Below are 27002 nucleotides of genomic sequence, written 5' to 3'. Positions count from 1 at the left end.
TTAAATGGAGTCCAGAGTGCAGTTTCTGTACCTGAACGTATTTGTATGGACAAGTTTGCGGCTTCCCTTGATTGTTGACCCTTTATCTAAAAGTTCATATAGATTGTTGTCGTCTGCAGGCACCTTCATCTTCCATTTCCTTACAATTGCGACTATCACCTATAAACCTCGAGGGATCGGATTACCTCTGGATCTCCTATGCCTGTAGCATCGAGTTCCTGAAACAAGTAGGAGCATGGATGCAGCCATTGCTGAATGGCAATTCCAAATCCCAGACCCCAAATTATGCTCTCCTCTACATAGACTAACATGGTGCCGTGCCCGAAATCATAGCCCCAACGTTGATTGAGAGGTAAAACCAATTGAAGAAAGAGCTCTGCTGCTTCTTTTCTCCTGGCTCTTCCTCGTCAAACTGATCCGCTCCCAATGCCGTCAGGCATGGCTGATACGTGCTAGCTCCAAGACTCATCACATACAATGCAAAATAAAAAATACCAAACTGTAGTGCATAAGCTTGAGTGCAATTAACAATATCTGCACTTGCAGGGCACCTCTAGAGGCTGCAAGGCGGGCAACGAGGCTGGTATTGTTAACAGACCATCCCCTGGCCAATGAAAAAGATCAAAAGCACAGAGGGGATGTTATGCTCTTTGAACTTAGCCATCTGTGCCAAACGAGACTGCGGTCAGAGATCACTCACCATGAACATGACACCGGAAAAGATTACGCTTGTCCAATATCTACCCCAATAGGCATCGCCAAGAAAGGTGCCGATTGAGGGGAACAAAGATGAAGTTCTACTCCAGGTGCTGACGTTGTTAGTAGCCGTGGTGTTTCCTTGATGGAGCACGTCTGTAAAGTATACCACCAAATTGATGGCAGCCCCATAGAACGAGAAACTATTGAGAGCCAGATTTCCTGCAGTGCAGCAAGGCGCACATCACAAGAGGTGCAAAATTAAGCGGTTATGGAAGTAGTGCAAAGTTCAACAAATGGCAATTTGGGGAGGGAGTCCAAACCGATGATGAATTTTGCAACCTTCCAGCCACCCGTTTTGGCTCGAATGGCAGGTCTTCCATGCATATCTACCGATCCATCTTGCGTGTGCTCGTCAGGATCTTCGATGTCATCGTTATCGTGTATGTTTTGAATCTCGAGCTGGTGGTTTTGATCCAAAGAAGCAACTGGGTGAATGCTTGTGTCATAGAGAAAAGTCCCATCTCCACTGTGGTGGACAAGGGGAGATGCTCTTCATTGGCCTGTGATACTCCAAGCAACCCATGTGAGCATCTCACCGAGACATTGATTTTCCGGAATGCACAAGCTCGAGAAATTAGCTAAGGAGGGATACCAACCATGATATGATGAGAAGTGGCTACAGACGCCGTTGAGCTCAATTCATAAGCTGTTGCTGCAGTTTCCTCTTCTTCTTCTTCTTTATCACCTTCCAAAGCTCAAGCCTGCCATAGCTAGTGATTTGCGAGCGCTACCGATGATTCTCGGGGACATGCAATGCTCTATTGCTGTATAGCTCGGGGACATGCAATCTTAGCTTTTACCTTCACCAATCCTCTACTAGCACTTGCATCTTTGCAGCTCTTGTATTTGTTTAGAGTTTTCTGCCCACAAACGAGCTCACTACAATCTTCTTCGAAGGGGCGAGGGTCGGCCTTTCCCGGAGGAAAATCCTCGAAAAATGCCGGCGATGGTCGGGAATGCCCGACAACTTTTCGACTCATCAGACGTTCCCACAATAGGACCCTCACCGGTAATGAGCCATTTTTCGAGGACTTTCCTCTCGGGAACATCCGACCCTTGACTGTGAGCCATTTTCTGTCTCAAGAAAGTTCGACCCTCGCCCTTTCCCCCACGTGAAGGGCCCACGAGAGCGGTTGCAAAATGACACTTGGAAGGTTTTTATTGGTCTATGTGGAAATGGGGGCTGATTTTGTCTTATTCAAAATGTTGTCTTATTGAAAATTCCCTCCATGAAAGGTGCTCGATCGGACGGTGGAGATTCATCCTCCATCGACTCGGACCTCTACGGATCCATAGACTCTCCAGCCACAGAGCACTCCCATGGAGGAGGAAATAGAATTGGAGGTTCCCCGCCGCATGTGGTGGTTCACACCAACCCATAGTCACATCATGCTTACTTGATTGGTGTTGCGGTTGCACGAGATAGAATGGGACCAATCAGTGTAGTAGTTGCACGAGTTGGTCATGGAAGCCTTCATGGGCTCGACACAAATCTTTTGTGTCAGTGTCCCCACCCAGTCCCTCCTATTGGGCCAACTAGGATGGCATCCCTTCACGCCACCTTTTTTAGGTGGTGTGAACCCAACGTAAGGTGCAGACAATTGCATAGACATTCGGAATAGCGGTCCCTGCACTCTTTTCATCCAATGAGGTTAAGCCGTGCATTTTGGTGCTACAAACTTTTAAATGGTCAAGCTACCGGTGGTTCTTTCATTGTTATGATTTTGGATTATTCATCCTTTATCCACATTGATCACTTGCCCCAACCTTCGACTCCTTAAGGCTATGTTCCTAGATACTAATGAAGAGAGTGCCCTTATGCACTCCACACCTTATCGCCAGCAGGTCGTAGGTGCTTCTTCGGTATCTGGTAGCTTGTACTCGCCTTGATCTGACCTATTCTACCATGCAAGTATCTCAATACATGCAAAACCCTAGCCCTACTCACTAGTTGATAGTCAAACGAATTTTTCAATATCTTGCAGCTACAACGAATGTTGGCATACTTTATCAAGTAGGTTGTCCAGGCCGCTCCACGGTTGGTCGATTCGGACTAGGCAAGTGATCCAGACACTCATCGCTCCACCACTGGATATGTTTCTATTTTTGCAGGTGCACCAATAGCATGGTATAGCAAGAAGCAAGTGACAGTAACACTGTCCACTGCTGAAGCTGAATATGTGGCAATTGCAAGTGCAGCCACGGAAGGAATTTGGCTTCACAACTTACTCAAAGACTTGGTTCTAAACCACTTCTCATCTATTGTGACCACCATCAGTCAACAATAGCTATTGTGAAGAACAATAGCCAGCCTAAGCGTCTTAAGCACATTGACCTCCGTTACCACTTCATCAAGGACGAAGTTGAGCGTGGCAGGTTGCAGCTGTAATATGTTCCAACTCTTTAGATGGCTGCAGATGTCTCAACCAATCCCCTGCCATAGACACCCCACTGGACCTACTACTCGACCATTGGCGTTACTATCCCTACCGGATTAGTACAATAATAGTTTTCTTTCATTTTGTACCTTGGAGTTAAGGGGGGGTATTATTACATTGTAACTCCAAGGTTTAGATTAGTTTTATTTAATCATCAGTTCCATTTCTTATAACAGACTGATCTGTTATTTCAGTTGTGAACATCAAGTCTACATAAGCCGCTTCAGGCAATGCAATACATCAACACACTTTGGCCATTCTTGCTCTAGTCCTTTTTTTTCTTGCGCACACGTCTTCTTGCCCGAGCACTTCCACAGTTTTTGTCTTTCTCTCCCCTTCACTTTCCTATAGCTATCGCTAGAGCTAACTTCTCCACCTCCAGTTTGATAGCCTCAAACTCTAAGCTGCAAACATTGCCATGCTTAGCACTATCTTCCCTCAAATCCCTATTGCTCCTAGCTATAGCCAAACAACTTCCTCCCTACCATTTTGGTTGATACGAACCTTTCACCCCCTTTGCACCTGACTTGTTTCTCTCCCGGCCACTCTTTTGCTCAACATGCAATGGAAGTTCCTTCCGAATGATGTCCAGCTAGAACCTCGCAAACCAGCTCCCTCTCCTTGATCAAGCCACTATTCATCAGGCTCTATACCATCCAAGCATCACTCAACTCTTTACACCTCCTCCCTTCCCCCCTCACATCATGCACCACCCCTTCTATGTGGCACGTCAAGCATGCAACACGTAATCAGCATTACCCTCCATCTAGGACAACTCCATTCTCTCACATGCACTTGCTCAGCACTCACTTGTTTTTGCCCCAATAGCTAGATATTTAAACCAACTCATCAATTCTATACATTTCCTTCACGTGTGAGCAACCTATCGGATTAAATGAGTCCAAGAAATTGCTTTTGGCCTCGTAGTGATTGGGTTGTTTCCTCCAACCTTTTGGAATTAAACATGCAATTTTGCGGTAGTATTTCTTCGAAATTCAAAGTATGGACCCTAGTCTTTTTTATAGTAGTAATTCCCCTTGTTGGAATTCAATTGTTTGTAGAAATTGAAAGAGATCTACATGGCAGGTCATTTCTTCAAGTGCTATATGAGTATGAGAAGGATTAGCAATTGACATCCAGGTAAAATGTCACTATTTTATGCATCCACTATTTTTTCACTCAAGACTTCTTCAAGACTATAATATACTTGATATTCTCAAACATGACGCCTAGGGAAGGACCCGTTTCCTCTTATTATAATTCTTTGGGAAAGGAAGGGCGCCGCCTCCTCGCCTGTGCGGTTATAATATAATTATGTTATATATTATTATATGATATGCTACATATTATTATTAAAATAGATTTGATTGCTTGTTCTAAGGAAACTTTGTTCTCTTTCCTTCCCCAAGGTATATTTACTCAATCTAAATTCTTACAACGTGATGATTAAAATAAAATAAAATAAAAATAAAAAGCTAGCTTATATTAAAGAGGGGGGTTAGTCCTCTGGGATAGAGCTATACAAAAGGGTGGCCACCAACAAGGGGGCAAAGCCCAAGGTCCCAACGCTAGGAAAGTAGGAATAGACACCGACAAGGTAAAAAATTACACAATCAAAACAGCAACCACATCAGGTAGACTCTAGCCAAGGACACCATCGCGTTTGGCTACCACCTTGGATGCATCTGTAATGAGAGCTTTTGCTGCACCAATGATCAGAGATTCTTTGCAAGCCACATTCGAAGAGTCCCTAAAAACTGTTTGATTTCTCACTACCTACATTGCATTGCAGACAGGACCCCGAAAATAAGGCCAGCAAAACTTTAACAGTCGATGAGAACCTAAGGCATTTCCAAATTCCAAGCAGAATTCATTTCCAATTATTCCCAATAGAAAAACGGGACATCAAACCTGAGTCTCTAATGGAACTCAATCTTGAACCAAACCCATTTGTGGGTTAGGCAGCGCCACATCAAATGCTATAAGGATTCCAGAGTTCTCCCACAGAGAGGGCAGCATGGATTTACTTGAAATTTTTTAGCCAACCTGGTTCTAAGTCGGAGCCATTGATGGATCATTTTCCATAAAATGAAACCAAACTTCCCAATAATGCACCCTTTCCAAATATTTTCAAGCCTCCTCTACTTTAAAAGGGATCCCTATGGCCTTTAATTTTGGACCCTTGATGTGAATGACTTTGAGGTCTAACTAAAATCGAAGGGTAATGAGGTAGTTAGACATTGGTGTGGTTAAGTAATCTTTAACATTAGGTTAGTTGAAATGATCCTTGATCTTAAGTCAGTAGGTCAACTGCAAGAGCTCACTGGTTTTATTTTTAAAAAAAGGCAAAAAAAGGTGGGTGCCCACTTGCCACCTTGGCATTCAATTTCCCATCTCCCACAAAACTATGACAATGTCATAGCTTAAAAATCAATAATTGAATGAATGGAATAGATATTGCATAGTATTATGTGCTTAAGTGTTAGCCAATCCAAAAAATTTAAATTTGTACTCTATAATAATTAGATCCTTTAACTTATAGTGATTTTCTTTTGCAAAGTCAATTTAATCTCCATGGTAACTATTAAAGGATTATTCCATAAAAATGTGAAAGAGGGCATAAACTAGTCTAGCCAAAGCATCCTCCATGTAATTACTTGAAGAAGTATGCGAAATTGGGGATGGTGGTTACGAGTTATTCATGAATGCCATTTGGAAAAATTGTAATGATGACTTTGAAAATGAGGTCGACGTTAAAGTGTCTCAAAATACATGTTTGGTAGACTTATCTAGGAGAGGATCTCTAATTTAAAGTGAAGGCTTCTTCTTCCAAACTTAAAAGGGCATGAATTTTTTGAGGGGCCGATGGATGTTGCATGCCCCACTAACCATGGATTACCGTTAGTTAGTCCTAGGGTTAGGGGATGGGTGAGGCTATAGGGTGGATGGCCCTAGGGCTATAGATAAAGAATGTCATTTTGAATAGGGGATTAAGGGGTAAAAAGAATTCACTATATACGAAGCCATGGTTGAAGGCTATATATTGGCATGAGTGATTGGGACATGGGCATTCATTCTTTAGTATATGGATCATGGACCTTGGCCATAGGCACAAGCCAACAAGCTAGTTCAATGCCTCCCTTACAAAAGGGGTAGAATGTTGTATTGCATGTTTGATTCATGGTAAAATCCTAGACTTGATTATCACTACATATTGTTATGGTTGAATAAGCTAATACAAAAGTCTTATGTGATTTATGTGTAGCAAAAAGCATTGATAAGTGGATGAATGCTGTAGAGTTGTTTACAATAGTAGTGAAAGGATTATGCATCTAAATAAGAAGGGGCCTATTGTAAATTGAACCTGTGTTTTTTTAAAAGGAGGATTAAGCGTGAAGTGGGTTAGGAATTAATGAGATGTAAATTATAAGTATCTGGAGATCGTAGTAAGTTATATTGATTAGTAATTTCATACTAACCTGCAAGCAGTCTTTAGACTCACTCTTACACTGAAGAGCCATTATGAATTGTTTTGCAGGTGTTTCAAAAAAAATGGTAATGACTCAAGTTGTGAAAATAGACAAAACTTAGGTGGGACATGGATACACATGATACACCCATAGTAATTGATTTCGAGTCAAATCAATATTTGTTTCAAGTTTTTTATTGCTTTCCTATGATGTTCTATTGCCATAGACTTCCAAAAGCTCAAAAATAGATATCCCAAAGGTCAAAAATTCAAGTCCAAAAGCTACTACAACTAATATGGAGTTGGAGGATGAACTATGAATTATGAAATATGAACCCATGAAGCTGAAAAATTGTTGATGTTGGAGAACTATATATGGAAATTTCAAAGTTGAAATACATTATTGACTTTTCAAGTACGAAAAGGTGATTTACACATTTTGAAGCTTAAAAAATGCAGAGCATATCTAATAAAATCGAGCTGTGAGAACACAAAAAATTTAAATGGTACATGGATACACATGATATATCCATAATGATTGATTTTATGTTAAATCAATATTTGTTTTAAGCTTTTATTCTTTTCCTATGATGTTCTATTGCTGACATCCAAAAGTTCAAAAATTGAAGCCCAAAAGCTACAAAAGCTACAAAAACTACTATGAACTATGAACCATGAAGCTGAGAAATTATTGATAATGACTTTGATGTTGGCGAACTCTATATGGACATTTCAAAGCTGAAATACTACATTAAATGTTCAAGTAAGAAACTGTGATGTATAGATTTTGAAGCTGGAAAAATGTGAAGCGTATCTAAATGCACATGAAATTTTTCAAAGTAATAAAATTGATAATACGATTTCGAATCTAATACTAAAATGTTGTCAAATACCTAAAGAAAGGAAAAACATCTAATAATGTAGCCAAACTACTAATGATATATTATTATATATGTTAAAGCATCATTTAATCATTTCATTACTTGATTGCTACTCGTTTATACTAGATGATAACTTTCCATATGTATTTTATTTGAATTAACATTAGATACCAATTTATCCCTACCTCACTAGAGACTAGTAGTCATCTAGTATAAGTATTGAAAAATTGTCACATATGTTTTTCAAAATAAAAGTTTTCTTTTAGTGAAATGTATTGTCAAGATAAAACTTTATATCCTAGACTTATCTTTTGAAGGATTTTCTCATATAATTTATTGGGACTTCACACAGGCACACATGCACGCACATACACACACACAAATGTACGCACGCACAAGCACATGCATGCGCGCCCGCGCGCACACACACACACACACACTTTTTCACTTGATCATCCCTTCACACACACACACACACAGACATACACACACACACACACACATACACACAAACTCCCTTCCTCACATTTTTAAATCTTTGATAACCCCCCTAACTTGGTTCTCCCCCTCATTTTTCTTTTTGGAAAATTGTCTATAGAAGATACACTCACCCTCTTCTTATACTCGAACGTAACCATTTAGCTCAAAACAAATGGACCAAACCTAAAACAAACCCACTTGGGCCATTTCCCACCGTGACCTTGATTGTTATACAACAACTTTGTTCTCTTTGTATTTTCCTGCCACTTTTAAAGTTCTCTATACCTTCTAATTCCCGCTTGTTTTCCCCCCTACTTATTGATGGATTTTTTTGGTCTCTCTCTCTCCTCTCTCAACCCTCTTTTCTTGGACTAATAAAACCAACCTTCCCCCCTTGGTTTCTATGCTTACTACTTGTATAACACAAACCCTGTTTCCCCCCCCCCCCCCTTTTTTTTAATCCCTAAGTAAAATTTCCCCTTTATATCTGCTAAACCCTGTCACCTAACCCCATTCCCTAAACCTAGAACCAACCCTCCCAACCCTATTGTGAGCTAGTCTAACCATCATGCTACTAAAACCCCTTGACAATGCTCTCTAACCACCAATTAGTGCCATTTGGCACCACCCCTCACAGCCAACCCATGCTTTTATGCACCGTCTCTCACTGCCATCTCCTTGTGAATGGTCTTCATTAATCTTAGCATCTGCCAGCTCCCTACGTATCTATTTCAATTACTACATGTAATGTTTCAACTACCAATCTCTCTCTTTGTCTGGGCCTTACCTACCTTTGCAACTCCTCGGTGTGCTTTACTCCTACTTCTTACTACTTCTACTCCTACTTCTTGCTTCGCACCATGGTCTATTTCTCACTTTGCCCCACCACCCCTCCTCCCAGCTTCAACTATCCCTTGTACTTCGCCTTGTTGCCAACCGTGCTTGCTTTGGCAAGTATATCCTATGACTACTGTGCTCCTTCTCTCCCTCGTCATGGTGAGTTAAAGGTAACACAGTGTTTACCTTCCCTCATTGGTCTCTTTGGCAATCGTAGTTCTCTGTAGTGCGCCTTACCTTCTCTCTTCAACCCTCTTTATCTTACAACCAAGGGACTTTGATAGCAAAGAGAAACATCTTGGTAATGTTTCATGTAATACCATGTAGCTCTACACTGTGGCTACTCCTACTTCTGCTTGTACTTCCACATTTTAAACATTGTAGGCTCACGGTTGGCACGCTGCTTCTATGATGCGGCTCGTACCCCCTCAGATACATTATCACTTATGAGCTTAACTAGTTTTACTGGCTTCTACTAGCCAACTTTTTTGAGCAGGCACTGTGGGCTAGCTCTTGCTGTCTTCTTACTTTTGCTCTATATTGCTTTTTATCTCTACTAAGTATAGCATTACCAATTTAATTTTCTCCACCTTCGTTAGTCATTGCTTTAGTTCTTTGATTTGTGTGTTTCTTTCATTCCTGACTTAGTGGATGTGCTATTATCTATCATGCTGAGTCCGCCATCACTTGTTAGTCATCTAGAATTGCAGGCGTTCTTCTACATGCTCGCACTTTTGCTCCGTACTTTCTAGCACTCTGCCAAGCTTTCATGATCAGTGAGCTCGTTTCTCTCTTGACGACCAGTCTCCTCTCTAATTCCTTTTAAGCACTTCATTACAGTCTCGGTTGCACAAAAGACTGCATGAAATTCCATTTTGGCTTCTCCATCCTCTCAATTGCCTCTGTGAAAGAGCAAAATGTGCATAAAAAGACTTGATGCTAAGATGTGAGTGGTGGTCTTTCTTTGGCATGCTTTTGACTATAATGTTGAACTTCATAGGTAAATTTTTCCATAGGTATAATGATTTGGTATGGCCCAATACACTTCGCAAGGAATTTTTTTTGCAAGTCCCATTTTGTTAATTTAATAGTACACCACACCATTAGAGAAAACAACTAATTTGTGTCTCTTGTTGTAGACTGTCCATTGTCATCCTTACATAGGTTGCTTGGATGCATTTGGTCTCAAAAAGGACAACAAATCTTGGAGATATTCATCCCACTATATGGCCTCCTTTTGCTTTATCTAGCCTCTTTCAATCATCCAATCTTCTACCAAAAAAATAGAGCTTCAAATGGGTTGATGGTGGTGGATTCTTAAATAGCCATAATGTATAGTTCTAGCACATAAGAAAATAAAACGTCCTAACTAGTGTGGTTTAGGTCGATGTGCATGACCAATATGAGCTCAATTGTCCAGTTGAGGCATTTTGTGAGCCCATTATAGTCAGGCTAATAAGTACTAGTGAATTATTGCTTAATATTCAATTGATCTTAGTAGCTGAAATGTGGATGACTTCTAACTTGAAAATTTTTCATTGGTTTGAGAGAATCTATTGTGGACACCCATGTGTTAGGATGAGTTTTTCCATAAAAAATTTGGCCACTTCATCTACTATCTTGGCCTTCAGAGGTTGGGCGATTGATCACCCACCTTATGAGGTAGTCAGTCATGACAATGACATACTTGCTTCTCAATGAAGAAGTTGGAAAAGGTCCCATCATGTCGTATGTGAGTAACTCACATGGCCTACTAGGTGAGATGGAATTCATGTCTCCTAAAGGCTTTGTAGTCGGTGTTTTGAATGATTGGCACATCAGGCAGAACTATAGAAAATGGTGTAGATTATTTCATAGCTTGGGCCAAAATAATATTTTTTGAACTTTGGTCAAGACTTTTAGAAAGCCTAGATGACCATAAAAGTTGCCATCATGGAAAGCATGAAGGTATGGTTGGTGGCAGAGTGAGGGGACATAGATATGTGGTCGAGGTGGTGGCCTATGGTAAGAGATTAATCCATCAACCAAGTATTTAACATTGACAATTCACAAGGCCTTGATTCTTCCAAGAGGCCCAAGGATTTATGTTTCGGGTCTTTAAAAATGTTAAAAATAAGCATCATATATATATATATATATATATATAGGCCTAACGCTACAAGCAATAGCTCCTAGTTATGGGTTAATTGATAGCTTGCAAAAGGCTTAAGCATTTCTTGCAATTATAGGCCTCTTTTATGAAGGTGAGGTAATCATGAGAGCTTATAGAGAATTAAATAAATAACATCCAAGCTAGTGAATTGATGGCTTTATGGAACAAAACTCAGTTGCAACAACAACACCCACTTGGCAAGTCATCCATTGATTTTTCTTGATCAACCTGATCAAGGTTGCATGGTCTGTTCAACCTAGAAATGGGTTCCATGCACATATGGGTGAAGCTCGCAAATTGCCCATATGATTGCTAGACACTCCAGCTCTGTGGTCGCATATTTTCATTCTAGTGGAGATATTGCTTTGCTGAGGTAGATGATGGGTTGCAAATTTTGATGATCATCATGTTGGAGAAACCATATTTTGATGCTCACAAAAGGTTTTGGGAGTCTTGGATGATGGAGAGAGCATCTTCAAATTGTAAGTATCTTGTCACTATTGGCTTTCAGATTTCCAAGGCAGATTTCTCACTCTATGTGAGAAAAACAGAGAAAGGGATTATGCTGCTGGTCATTTATGTTGATGATTTGATCATCACAGGTGATAGTGATGAAGATATCCTTCATGTGAAAATGCTATTGAGGCAGAAGTTTGAGATGAAGGATTTGGCAGAGCTGCATTATTTCTTGGGCATTGAGGTGATTAGATCACCAAGTGGGATACAGCTCTTGCAGAGGCAGTATGGATTGGACATGCTGTCCAAATATGGGATGACAGGCTGTAAGCCTATTTCAGTTCCTTTGGAGCAGAATGTGAAGCTGAGCGCAGATGCAGGTGAGCTTCTGGAGGACCCTACTATGTACAGACGCATAGTAGGAAGTTTGATTTGCATGACTATTACCAGGCCAGATTTGAGTTATGCTGTTGGGTTGGTAAGTCAGTTTATGCAGGCTCCAAGGAAACCGCATTTGGATGCGGCTAGACGCATACTCAGGTATGTGAAGTCCACATTGCAGTATGGACTATTTTATGATGCTGGGGTTCAGATACAGTTGCATGGATACACTGATGCTGATTGGGCTGGTAGCATTTCAGATAGACGATCTACCAGTGGATATGTGTTCTCTTTTGGGAGTGCTGCAGTCACTTGGAGCAGCAAGAAACAGCCTACAGTTGCCTTGTCGAGCACAGAGGCTGAGTACAGGGGGGTGCAGCAATGGCTGCATGTGAGGTAGCTTGGTTGCATAAGCTACTTTATGATATGCATCAGTCTACAGATGGGCCAGTTGTCATTTATTGTGACAACATGAGCAGCATACACTTGGCAAAGAACCCAGTCTTTCATGCTAGAACAAAGCACATTGAGGTGCATTATCACTATGTGCGGGAGAAGGTTTTACTAGGTCTTATTGATCTAGTTTATGTCAGCACAGAGGATCAAGTAGCTGACATATTCACGAAAGCATTGGGCGCAGAGAAGCTGCGCAAGTTCAGAGACCTGCTTGGTGTGCAGGAATTGGGATTGAGCTCGAGGGGGAGTGTTGAGATATCGAGCTCCACTCGCGATATGCCAGGGTGACCGTTGTGTATTTATGTCACCGACTTGTTAGCTGGAGATGCAGTTGGTACACCGCCCACGAATAATAGCTGGATGACAGCTATCCTTATCTACACTAGTTCGTGGCTCAGTTAGTATGCCACCTTAGTTAGTTGAGTTTGGTTTGAGACCCACATATAGGGTTCTTCTATTTCTTTGTACTAGAGTTCTTTTGGCTTTCACAACTAAGAAGAGGAAAACTGTTTTCAGCCTCCACCTTTGTGTGTATTCCCCCATTGTGATTGTGAGAAAGCCTCAAGTGAGACTCCTTCCCTCTCTTCCCAATCTTCACAAATAGTACGGTAAACATTTGACAAGTGGAGAATGGCAATGGTGCCAATCTCTTATTAGTCCCTAAGAAATGGCATTGAGAAGCCTAAACTCACATGTGCATTCTTCTATATAGTGATCACTATCTCCGCTGTGTAGAGATCATATGAAATTGTGTCAATCTCTATGGAGAATGCCCTAGTGGAGAATGGCAGTGGTGCCAATCTCATACCATGACCTGAAAACATGCACAAGGAATCCTAAACTCATATGTGCATTGGCACTACCACTAGTGGAGAATGGCAGTGATGCCAATCTCATGCTAGCAACTACATAATGACACAGAGATCATCAAACTCACATGTGGATTGGAATCAAACACCATTCTCCTATGATCACTGGAATACCCCTCCTAGAATAGTAGGGTAAACATTTGTAAAAGAGGAGAATGGCAGTGGTGCCAATCTCTTATTAGGCCCTAGAGAATGGCATTGAGAAGCCTAAACTCACCTGTGCATTCTTCTATGTAGTGATCATAGTCTCCGCTGTGTAGAGATCATATGGAATTGTGTCAATCTTTGTGGAGAATGTCACGAGTGGAGAATGGCAGTGGTGCCAATCTCTTATTAGCCCTGGAATGTCAATCTATAGGTTTAGTTTGTCTAGATTACCACTAATGGAGAATGGCAGTGATGCCAATCTCATGCTGGCAACTACATAATGACACTGAGATCGTCAAACTCACATTTGGATTGGAATCGGACAACATTCTCCTATGATCACTGGAATACCCCTCCTAGAATAGTAGGGTAAACATTTGTACAAGTGGAGAATGGCAGTGGTGCCAATCTCTTATTAGTCCCTAAGAAATGGCATTGAGAAGCCTAAACTCACATGTGCATTCTTCTATGTAGTGATCACTGTTTTCACTGTGTAGAGATCATATGGAATTGTGTCAATCTCTGTGGAGAATGCCACCAGTGGAGAATGGACATGGTGCCAATCTTATACCATGACCTAAAAACATGCACAAGGAATCCTAAACTCACATGTGCATTGGCACTTTTGCCATTATCCTATTGCAGCCAATAAAATTAGTGGAATGTCAATCTACAAGTTTAGTTTGTCTAGATTACCACTAGTGGAGAATGGTAGTGATGCCAAACTCATGTTGGCACCTACATAATGACACTGAGATCATCAAACTCACATGTGGAATGGAATCAGACACCACTCTCCTATGATCACTCAAATACCCCTCCTAGAATAGTACGGTAAATATTTGTACAAGTGGAGAATGGCAGTGGTGCCAATCTCTTATTAGGCCCTAAGAAATGGCATTGAGAAGCCTTAACTCACATGTGCATTCTTCTATGTAGTGATCATAGTCTCCGCTGTGTAGAGATCATATGGAATTGTGTTAATCTCTGTGGAGAATGCCACCAGTGGAGAATGGCAGTGGTGCCAATCTCATACCATGACCTGAAGACATGCACAAGGAATCCTAAACTCACATGTGCATTGGCACTTTTGCCATTATCCTACTGCAACCAATTAAATTAGTGGAATGTCAATCTACAGGTTTAGTTTGTGTAGATTACCACTAGTGGAGAATGGCAGTGATGCCAAACTCATGCTGGCACCTACATAATGACACTGAGATCATCAAACTCACATGTGGATTGGAATCGGACACCACTCTCCTATGATCACTGGAATACCCCTCCTAGAGTACTAGGGTAAACATTTGTACAAGTGGAGAATGGCAGTGGTGCCAATCTCTTATTAAGCCCTAGAAAATGGCATTGAGAAGCCTAAACTCACATGTGCATTCTTCTATGTAGTGATCACTATCTCCGCTGTGTAGAGATCATATGGAATTGTGTCAATCTTTGTGAAGAATGCCACCAGTGGAGAATGGCAGTGGTGCCAATCTCATACCATGACCTGAAAACATGCACAAGGAATCCTAAACTCACATGTGCATTGGCACTTTTGCCATTATCCTACTGCAGCCAATAAAATTAGTGGAATGTCAATCTATAGGTTTAGTTTGTCTAGATTACCACTAATGGAGAATGGCAGTGATGCCAAACTCATGCTAAAACCTACATAATGACACATGTGGATTGGAATTAGACACCACTCTCCTATGATCACTGGAAAACCTCTCCTAGAATAGAAGGGTAAACATTTGTACAAGTGGAGAATGGCCGTGGTGCCAATCTCTTATTAGGACCTAGAAAATGGCTTTGAGAAGCCTAAACTCACATGTGCATTCTTCTATGTAGTGATCACAGTCTCCACTGTGTAGAGATCATATGGAATTATGTCAATCTCTGTGGAGAATGCCACTAGTGGAGAATGGTAGTGGTACCAATCTCATACCATGACCTGAAAACATGCACAAGGAATCCTAAACTCACATGTGCATTGGCACTTTTGCCATTATCCTACTGCAGCCAATAAAATTACTAGAATGTCAATCTACAGGTTTAGTATTTCTAGACTACCACTAGTGGAGAATGGCAGTGATGCCAATCTCATGCTGGCCCTAAGAAATGGCATTGAGAAGCCTAAACTCACATGTGCATTCTTCTATGTAGTGATCACTGTCTGTGCTGTGTAGAGATCATATGGAATTGTGTCAATCTCTTATTAGGCCCTGGAATGTCAATCTATAGGTTTAGTTTGTCTAGACTACCATAGTGGAGAATGGCAGTGATGCCAATCTCATGTTGGCAACTATATAATGACACTGAGTTCATCAAACTGGTGGGAGGCCACACATCTTTGTTTTTCTTTCACCTTTTTTATTTGCATTTTAATCTTCTGGCACAACCAAACCATTTTTGTATATACTATAATATATATTATATATTATGTAGACAAAGAGAGAGAGAGAGAGAGAGAGAGAGAGAGAGGACATAGAAGAGAGATAAATATTGAGAGATGAGAGAGAAGTAAGAGAGAAGAGAGAGAGGACATAGAAGAGAGATGAGAGAAGTGAGTGAGAGAGAGAGAGAGAGAGAGGCTCATTCCATCACTTTGTAATTTTTGTAGACCTGTTTGTTGACCCATTTGTTCTACATCCACTTAGTTTTTCCTTCCAATCCATGACTCCGCACCTACGATTGTGAGCCCCTAGGAAGGGTTTTTTTGGCATTTCTATGAAGCAAGAGAGGTGAGGTTAAGTTTGGACAAGGACAAGAATCAGAAGGAGGAGGAGGTAAGTAGGGCATAAAATCAAGGAAATTATAAAGGTATGTTGTGGCATTGATGTTATTATCAATCTCTATGGAGAATGCCACCAATGGAGAATGGCAGTGGTGCCAATCTCATACCATGACCTGAAAACATGCACAAGGAATCCTAAACTCACATGTGCATTGGTACTACCACTAGTGGAGAATGGCAGTGATGCCAATCTCATGCTGGCAACTACATAATGACACTGAGATCATCAAACTCACATTAGGCCAATCTCTTATTAGGCCCTAGAATGTCAATCTATAGGTTTAGTTTGTCTAGACTACCACTAGTGGAGAATGGCAGTGATGCCAATCTCATGCTGGCAACTACATAATGACATTGAGATCATCAAACTCACATTTGAATTGGAATCGGACACCATTCTCCTATGATCACTGGAATACCCCTCCTAGAATAGTAGGGTAAACATTTGTACAAGTGGAGAATGGCAGTGGTGCCAATCTCTTATTAGGCCCTAAGAAATGGCATTGAGAAGCCTAAACTCACATGTGCATTCTTCTATGTAGTGATCACTGTCTCCGCTGTGTAGAGATCATATGGAATTGTGTCAATCTCTTTGGAGGGCATGGACTTCAATTCCTTGAATGGTTTTTGTGAAATAACATGATAAAGAAAAGTGTTTGCAGGGCGATTGACCAGCGAGGAACTACTTAAAGAAATGACAGAGATATGGAAACAAAGATTTAAATGTGAAATGGTGGTATGTATATGTCACTATACTTTTTTTAGTAGAACACTCGTTAAATGTATCTGGCACTCTAGTAATCAATTAACATGAAGAGAACTATTTCATAGCCAGATGTTCCTCATCCAAGTGAATGTTTCTCACTACTTTCCATCATTCTGAATGGAACAATCTTCTCACTCGTAGCTACTACTCAAACATGAGAAAGACGAGAATTTGACTTCCTGGAAAAGATCTTGACACATAGAACTAAATTAAATGCATCAAGAGAGAAACCTAGTGAGGTGCAAATGGTAACATATTTGGAAGCAAAAGGCTATCCAATCCTAAAAGCAAGAATTGTCATAGATATCTTGTTTACACTACCAAATGTTGTTCTAATTCTTGCCTACTAAACACTTTAGTTCTCCAAACTATGTCCATAAGTATGAGATAATAGCTATTGTGCTGCTTGCTTTCAAGAAATCTTGCAAAGTCAATGGACAATCATTCACAAATCCACAAGCCTCTGCAAACTATGTTCCTAATTATGGGGTAACATTGGTGCTTACCTTCAAGAAATCTTGCAATGTCAATGGACAATCATTGGCAAATCCAAAATCTTTTGATGCCTAGTTTATGACTTGTTGTTGCCTAGCACAAGCCCTCCATCAAAGAATCTCGTTCATTACCCCTGAATTTTGTTAGTTTTCATTTTAGTTTCCCAGCCATGTAAATACTAGTCTACAAGCTCCTTAGCACCTTTTTGTAGTTGTTTTATGGAACTCTAAAAACGTCCTTGCAAACTCGAAACCCACAATATGACATATTCTCCTCTTTACATCGTCTCTACAGTCGCTCCACCCCAAAATGTTGAGATAAATCTCTTAGATAGCAAGACAAAGAAAAAAGCCTTGGGTTGGTATGCATGACGGGCAATGCATATTTCGGTCCTAGGTTTGGAAGGATCCATTTTTGCTTTCATGGCTTTGACTATTGGTTGCTTCTTTTGACATTGTGCTTTGCGATTTGTTAGCACTGGCTCTCTTAGAGACAATGCTTAAGGATCCAGTTGGGGCGAAGTTTTGTGATTATTTTAAAAATTTTGGGAATTTTTGAATATAAAAGCTCTATTTTGGGTGAGTGAACTTCCATTTTAGCAATGGACACATGGGAGGGGTAGTATTGGAGGTTGTTTTCATTCTAGCATGCCCTCCCCCCTCTATCGCTTCTCTGTCTTGGTTGGCCTGGCCATAGGAAAGGCTATAGTGATCGGTTGGAATTGGTGGAGATGATAAAATGCTATTTTTGGCGTTGTAATTTTGTCCTCATCCAATTGGCTCTTGCTATTTTTATCCCCATTTTTTTCTCCCCCTTTCTCTCTCTCCTCTTCTTCTTCTTCTTCTTCTTCTTCTTCTTCTTCTTCTTCTTCTAGGGCAGCTATTTGTGTCCTCATCCAATTGGTGCTTCCTATTTTTGTCCCCATTTTTTTCTCCCCCTTTCTCTCTCTCTCTCTCTCTCTCTCTCTCTCTCTCTCTCTCTCTCTCTCTCTCTATCTATCTATCTATCTATCTATCTATCTATCTATCTCTCTTCTTCTTCTTCTTCTTCTTCTTCTTCTCTCTCTCTCTTAGCTTCCAGGGTAGGCATTTTGAATGTATTCAACTTGTTTCTTCCTCCCACAGCACACATCGCCGGATTTGCAGGCCCCCATTATAGAAATTTCTTGCTTCGAGAGATTCCAGTTGAGTGGAAGTTGTATATTTCATAGTCAAAAGGTCACTTGCCTAGCTCCAACTGAACACAGCATTACTCTTATTATCGAATTGCCTAAACCTTACCCAACGGAAGGTCAGCAAGCTTCTCATGATCGGTTTTATCTTGATGGGAAAAATATAGCACAAAATGGTGGATCCAATTAAGGATTTTATCTACCCCTCTTACTCCATCATATTTTGGGAATTCTATTCTCTCTCAGGGATGGAAATTGGCTCTCCTCAAGTGGGTACTTCAAATCTTCATCCCCAAAATTCAATACTCTCTTAGTCCCTAATTTTGTCATTATGGTTTTTTCAATCATATTACTAAGCTACAAAATTGGCTTATTAATGGGAGACTCCTCTCCCTCTTGCACTTGGATTATAATCCATGTACTTTTATAGGCTCATTTGATTGTTCTAGAAATTCTTCTTTCTTTGTGAATATTTAGATGAGGAGAAAATTATCTCTTATGAAGTTTATGATTTCTAGTTTGACTCCAGCAAATACTACATCTCTTGACTAAGTGTTTCTTAATCAATTGTTTGTTACATCCAACAATAAGAATTCTTTTTGTGATCATCACATGTATGTGCGTATGCTATGTATCAAAAGATTCAAATGTGATGAATCCTTTGCTCATATCGAAAGATTCAAATGCAATGAATCTTTTCTTGTATCCTATAAGTGATTCATAAGGGAGCAAAGGATTCATCGCATTTGAATCTTTTGATACATAGCATCCGCACATACACGTGATGATCACAAAAGAAATCTAGATGTCAAATCCAAGAAATGCATTATTGTAATGAATTGAATGATTAATTTAAAAAAATTTATCTCAAGCATGGATGTCTTTATTGAAGGTATATATATATATATATAAAATCTGGCAAAATTTTATTGAGCTATTTTTTTAAGTTTCACAATATTGATAGCATACAGCACAATTTTGTATATTTCTTTTGAATTTTGAAGTAAAATGTGTAAATCCTAGTGAAACTTCTAAATTTTTCACATAAAAGTTTCAAATCTTGGCGAATGTTTCAAACATGTATTTTTAATAGGGCATACAAACTTTTGACACCAATATAAAAGTTTTTCTTCTTAATGAAACTAACATGAAAAAATCATCCCTGATCTCTAGAGATGTAGTATTTGGTGGAGTCAAAATGGAAATCATGAACTTCACAAAATGGAAATCATGAATTTCATAAGGATCATTCCTTATATTATTTTGGTTGGTAGATTGTTTAATGAGTAGCTTGCTGCATTGATGGTTTCAACTTGATACTAAATCAAAAAATATTTTTCATTGAGCATGGATCTTGTAGTGTCTCCTATGTTCTATCCTTTATTTCAAGTAAACTTTCTTCTGATCGCATGATTCTTTCAAAAATTCATGAATGCTAAAGACATGTATGCTTGTCCTTTATTTTATCCCAGCACTTTGATTTTTCTTTTTATCTAATTTTCAACCATGGATGTGAATCCTTAGAACTTAACAAAGACTTCAAAATTTTCTTCAACAAAGTAGAACTAATAACATATGATGTAGCCATCAATAAAATTCTAGTAGTACAATCCAACATGGATGCTTTTATTTTGTAAATAACCCCACCCCATATATTGGAGTGCATCATATCAAGAGAACCTTTTCCTCTTATGCTGCTTCTTTTGAATTTGGCTCTTGCTTGTTTATGAAAGCTACTAGAAGTTTCATAAAAAGATGGGTTATGGAAGACCAATAGTTATATTCTAATTTTTGAGCTATATCAAGATTTTGAAGTTCACATGTCCTTATTGTTTGTGGCATACTTCTAAAATTGGCATAAGTTGATACTCATCTAACATTGCATGTAGATTCGATACTAAGGCTATCATTCTAAATAATGTTCCTTCTTTAAGACCTTTTCCCACAAGTTGCATCCTTTTGACTTTCTTTGATTTTGTATTCATGTCCATCAAAGATTATAGATCTTCTTTATCAATTGTCCAATTTACAAGAGATTTTTGCTGAGTTTTAGAACTTAGAGTAAAGATCCTATCTAGTATAGTTGCCCATGGGTACTTGCCTTTGTCAAATACAATTTTGTGTATTGTTCTTTGTACAAATTACATTTCATTTTTGTGAACCACTCTTAATGGCTTATCATATGAGATGATGCACCATTGCTAATAATCATGGGACTTGACTTTCTTTTTCTTCTTTATGGACATCATAAGTAAGTTATCCTTGTGATTTTGAAATGGGCTAAATTTATTTTTCATCTAGCAAGCTCTCAATGGCAATGTGCATGTTTTTTTTGTTGTTTTTAGAACATTTTTCTTATTGATATGTCCTCTTTCTATGGAAAGTTTCCTTAACTATAGTTGTATTGGTTACCTTGGTCATAATACCTATTTTTGTATTCTCTTTCATATTGATGATTAAGTTTGTGATAATTGTTGCACGTTATGTGTCCCCATGAATTTCCTCTTCCTTTTGTAAATTTCCTCTATTTGAAGGATTTAAGGATTTCCTTGGTTTCGATGGTTTCCTATTTGAAGTTGTTGGATGGATTGATTTACATTTTGTTGTTGATGTGAATGTTGTTGAGGTTGAGGTCCACTGCTATGTAATTATCCACCTCTTCCTCTACTTTGGTTGGAGCTGGTGAATGCTTGCACACTTGTTTGGCCATTTCTGACTTGGGTTATTTATTCTCTCCATTCTTCATCAAGTAATACTATTTGTGACTTTTCAAGGATTGTTACTTGCTTTTGAATAGCAATACTCTAAACTTGGTTCTCATAACTTTCTCCGAGTTCATTAAGGAAATATTAGACTACTAGTTCGAATTTTATTATCCCGCCAGTGGGACAACGAGTTGAGTATTTATGTCTTTGAATTTTAATACATAAGCATTTGTGTAAAAAGATTTGATTGATTTGATTCCTCAGGGTTAGAACCTTGGAAGTGTTTTTTGACTCATACAAAGTGGAAAAATATCCCAACCCTCTTTTAATGTCTTTGTTTTTTTTTTTTGCAAGAAGAATTAAATTCTATTAATGCTTGAAAAAAACCATACAACCAGCTTCCAATAGGAGTTGTTGATGAAAATCAAGAAAAGAGCTGGTTGGCAGGCTATAATAACAACCCTTTGTTTTCGGATCTCATGGCTTATCACCTATAGAGAGTCTGAAATAGGAGCTAGCAACCATGCTGATGGTCTATATGCCCAATAAATACCCCTCATGGAAAGGGTGTAGAAAACTCCTACTGACCATGTTTGGTAGAAATGCTCCCATAGTCACTCTTGATCCTAGAGTACCACGCTCCCAAATAGCATGCAATGTGAAGATGATATCCTACCAGATGGCTACTAGAGTAGTCGTTTGATGTCTTTGTTGTATTCGAATAACCGTGATAACATCATGTATGTTTTTCATTATGAGATGGTAGTATATTTATCCTTTTAATCTTATTATAACTATGCTTTGGCAATAGCTCCTTTCAATGGATTATCAAACTAGGATTGGAAGTCTACTATCTATATATTTCCATCTATTGCTCCTGGAGATCTAGAAATGGTTAACGCTTTTGGTCTCAGTCTGGATGGCACGACATGCCAATGGTATAAGGGCCCTCAACCTGGAAGAGAAAGTCAACTGGGAGGCATTATGAAAAGCATTCATTGTAGGTCTTACCCCAGTGGCCATAAGCGGAGCCTGATTAATCAGTTGTATGAGGTGAAAAAAAATGACAAGGAATACCTCCGTGATTACATTACTAGGATCAAACACCTCAATTCCCACTGCAAACTGCATGAGAGGATGAGCGACAAACAATTATTACCATGCTTCCTCATTCGATTGGTAGACCTCGAGCTGCTTAATGGTTATGAATCCCACTTCCTTTAAACTTTGCAAGGTAGCCATGTGTATAAGTGATAATATGATGGATAAGGTTGTTCAGGACAAAACTACAACTTCATCTTAGGTATCATAATTGGTAAGGTCATCCAGTATAGAGCCGCCAAGAAGGAGAACAACGAACCTAAGGGTTTGAAGATGAGTAAGTTGGCCTCCAACCTACTGAGTCAACTAGGCCAGTAGTGGAAGTCAGTGACTTGACACGAGTAACCCCAACTTGTTTACCAGGAGAGACAATGTGTGGTGTGGGGTATGTAATTGCAATCACCCCTCTAATGAGTGCCCCCGCATTAGGGTAAGGTAAGCACTCTACTGTGCACACTGCTATAGATGGGGAAACCATGACACCTCCCAATGCCAATTCCCATGGTTCCTTCACCAACTGATATATCAAGCAAGAACCTTATTAGCCCTGATGGCCCCACCCAACCCAATGAGTGGACAAGGTGCCCCTTTAGCCAATTCAAGGCAATATAGGGCACAACAGGCTCCCTTATTGCCACCCATATCGGGTCCATAACCTCCCCCATGTAAACTCTAGTCAACCAAGTATTGGTAGAGAAATGATTAGGAGGAGCTAGAATAGGATCACGGACTCCTTGACTATTTCCCTTGCAAGGAGGGAAGTAGCATCATAAGTCACTACCTCCTACATGAGGATCAACATGTCCCACTATTCCACATAGCTCCCGTGGCCGCAAGGGCAAGAGACATGAACTTTGTGGCAAGAAGGCCCCCAATCCGATGCTATACTTACCAAGGTTCACACAGGGCAAGTGAATGACCGTATAAGGGCTCAACAAACCCTCCGGTGTCATGCTTTAAATGCCAAGGGATGCACTTTCTAAAGAATTTCCCATATGGTGGTTCCACCCACATCAGGCACCATGCCCTTGTGTGTTGGGTATGGAGTGGAGAATTTATCTAAGGATTGTTGCCCCCCCCAAGAGTACTAGCATCAATTTGCTGAGTATTGAATGGGGTCAACTAGCTGTACTGCCCTTGAAGGTCATCACGAGGCTGCAAGCTAGGGCCATAGGCAAGGAAATGAAGAAGGACAAAACGTCCATGCCGCAAAACCTCAATGCACCCCAACCCCCACAAAACAGGTCCAAGAAGGTCACTAGGGTGGGTGAAGGAACGAACCAAGTGCTCATCCAAGAAGGTTTAGATGAGCAGATAGCCACCTTTGCCACCTCCTCTACCTCCAGAGGGCTGAGCCCTCTCCTAGGATGACTCAAGTGTGCCTCTGTACTCGGATGTAAACAAGCCAGTGCGGTCCCAAGGCCTCACCTCTCCACCTTCGTATAAGGAAACATATCTAGACCCAGCCTTGGAAAAGAAACACTTAATAGATGCTCAGAACATGGTATGGGAATGTTAGAAGAAATTTGAGCATAGGCTCAAGGCTAACAGAGGGTTGGATACCATCCACTCGGACCACCTGACCACCCATAAAAGGGGAAAGGATCTTAGGGTGTCAGAGAGGGTGGAAGAAGAGGAACTATCTAACTCCAATAAATTAGAGGCTCCAGACTTGATGCAAAAAATGTTCCAAGAGGACCTAGTGCTACAGAATCTACGAGAGGAAGGTGACATCTATGGTCTCAAGGATCTGCTATCAGTAGCCTGAGAGACCTCTCAGGAATGATGCAATAGCACCAAGTTAGCAACCTTCCTCTCCATAGAGGTTAAGATGCCAATTGCATCTTTATTACGAGGGAATCCTACCCTATGGTGAGAGCTCTCAAACTGGATGAACATGCAATTTTTGTCCCAAGGTCCTAATATCCCCAATGTCAACCAACCGTAGGAGGAGAACCAGAACCTAACCAAGGTCCCCATTAATAAGTTGGGCCAATACTTCAAAGGGTATGATACTAATGTAGCTATCCCCATAACCTACTAGAACCAATTTGTTGATGCCATCCTGGATGGGGGAGCAGGTGTGAGTGTCTGCACCAAGGAATGTTGGGAGAGGTGGGGAAACTCCTACCTTGAGCAAACTCAAATGGTATTGAAGCTAGCCGATGGTGGAACTGTTGAACCCCTGGGACTCCTCACGTGGGTATTAACGTTAAAGTATTCTGCTTCACATACCCCATTAGATTTGTAGTCATGCACTTTGTCTAATAGCTTGGATATGAAGCCTGGATATGAAGCTTAGACATGAAGCCTAGATAGGCCCTTCTTGTGAATGTCTAGACTTGTACATGATTGTTGGTGTACCAACAACATCTATTTATGGCATGAGGAGCAAATTGTGTGAGTGGAGTTGTGCACATACAAGGCCCACCCTCTGTTAAGACAAGTATTTGCAAAGGAGTTCGACACAATCAACAAGACCGCATCCTTGAAATTACTCCAAACTTGTGAGAGAGAAGATGACAAGGAGGTAGATGAATTTCGGTATGCCCCTCTCCCTGAGCTAGAGTTCTCTCAGAATTGGATGCACATTCTGACAAACATCGATGTCCTAGAAAGAATAGGATTCCAAATAACAATCCCTGAGTGCAAAGAGTTGACATGGTGGTTCCCTTCAGAATGTTTAACATGATCAAACCCCACAAGGTGAGAAAAGGGACAGTAAGGGTCAAATCATACCTCCACTGGCTAGCATATGTGGGTGCCATGACTACTCAACATGATTTCTCCTCCAATTATGGATCATGGTTGAGCAAGGTTACCTCTCAAGTCAGCTCCATAAGTGCCATGAAGTAGCCCCCCTTATGCCCGAAGCTCCCAAGTCCCAAAAGCACAAAGGTCCCCACTAGGGCCAAGAGGGACACCACCCCAAGGGGAGTGGGGGAGGAGGATGAAGAAAAGAAGGACCTATGACAGGTACCTTCCCATTACAAGGCCTACACAATCAAGGGTATATAGGCCAAGAGAACCCAAGAAGAAGGGTGCTTCCAAGGATACAACGACCCAGGTAAAGTTAAGGAGGTAAATCTGCAGCCAAAAGGGGAGGACCCACAACCATAATTCATAGTAGATGACCTCACCCCCAATGAGGAGAGTGCTTTAATTGCCCTTCTTTGAGAGTACAAGGATTGCATGGCCTGGAAGTACATAGATATATGAAGGGTGTGCCCACTGAAGTTGTGCAACACATGATACCCATGCTAGATGATGCCAGGCCAGTGCACCAGCATCCCTATCTTATGAATCCCAAATATGTGCTTATAGTGAGGAAGGAGATCCAAAAACTCATAGATGTGGGATTCATCTATGAGATAGAGCATACAGACTGGGTATCACCCGTCATGATAGTCTTGAAAAAGAATGGAAAGATTTGAGTATGCATGGATATGAAGAAAGTCAATGCTGCCACCAGGCACAATCACTATCCCTTGCCTTTCATGGAACATGTTCTAGAAAGAATAGTAGGAAAGGAAGCTTACAGCTTCCTAGATGGATTCTCAAGATACAACCAGGTATCTATCACCCTGTTGAGAGTTCACGCTCAACATCATGTGATCATGTGTGCATAGCACCATCACGTGATCATATGTGCATAGCACTAACCTTATAGAGTGCTATAAAGGAAAGGGTTAGATCCCCTAACCCTAACCCTAAAAGGGTTTGTATATATTCTATTTTTTCAACTAATTCTAGTGTACAGTTAGTCATTTGTGGTGTGCTCTCTAGCTGTGCCCTCTCTCCTCATCTCCACTCTTCTCCTCTCCCCTCTTCATATTTTGTCATGGTATCAGAGCTCCCTTGTCTTCCGTTGAGACATTGAGATTCTTGAGAGTGTGAGAGAGATTGTGAGATTTGAGAGTTTTTTCTTGAGTGATCTTCTCTTCCGTTGAGAGAAACTTCCGTTCACTTGAGAGATTATTCCGTTCATTGTGAGATTTCATTCATCAAAGATTTCCGTTTGTTTGAAAGAACATCTGTTCTTTCCATTGTGATTTGAGAGTGAGAGAGGTGTTTTCTTCTTTAGAAGAGTTCTTTGTAAGGTTCATTTCGAGATCTCTGAGAGAGAGATAGATGGGAGGATCCATCCAAATGTGCACTCACAGCTCTCGCGGCCTCCACAGGCAAAACATTGCCTTCTTTCTTGCCAAAGATACCAGCGTTGAGGAAGCGAATGAGCTCCTTCTGAAGCTGCACTCTCTGCGAAGTTCTGCGATGGGAGTTCCGCGTCTGAATCGTCAGCATCTATGTTCTTAATTGCCAGTTTTTCCTCTGTCTCCCTTCTAGTCCCTCCATTCTCCAGATATGCAGCACTTCCTGGCAAACCTCTTCTCCTTTCACGATCATCGGCGTAGCTTCTGTCTTTTGATGAAAAATGCTTATGTTCGCGCTCGTCCAATTCTTCCCTGAGATTTCTTTTGCGTAGCTCCTCCTGAGTATCTTGGCCCTCTTTCCTGGATTTGAGATTGGTATGCGAGGCGAGGTCACGGGAGGAGAATTTCTGCGAGGGACCGAACATGCGAGTGCCACCTTGTTCCTGGCCACCTTTGGCGGGAGCCCAGGTAGGGCGAGCTGCGGTAGTCAT

The 27002-nt window shown here is 40.6% G+C and overlaps 1 pseudogene; it reads right to left on the bottom strand.

Annotated features, from left to right (window-relative positions):
* LOC147894672 (protein NRT1/ PTR FAMILY 8.3-like) lies at positions 1–27002 on the bottom strand (annotated as a pseudogene).

Source organism: Dipteris shenzhenensis, chromosome 14, assembly GCF_047967505.1.
Source record: "Dipteris shenzhenensis isolate YYH24624 ecotype China chromosome 14, Dip_SZ_1.0, whole genome shotgun sequence".
NCBI classification, from domain to species: domain Eukaryota; kingdom Viridiplantae; phylum Streptophyta; class Polypodiopsida; order Gleicheniales; family Dipteridaceae; genus Dipteris; species Dipteris shenzhenensis.
This window is presented reverse-complemented; position numbering and strand designations above follow the sequence as displayed.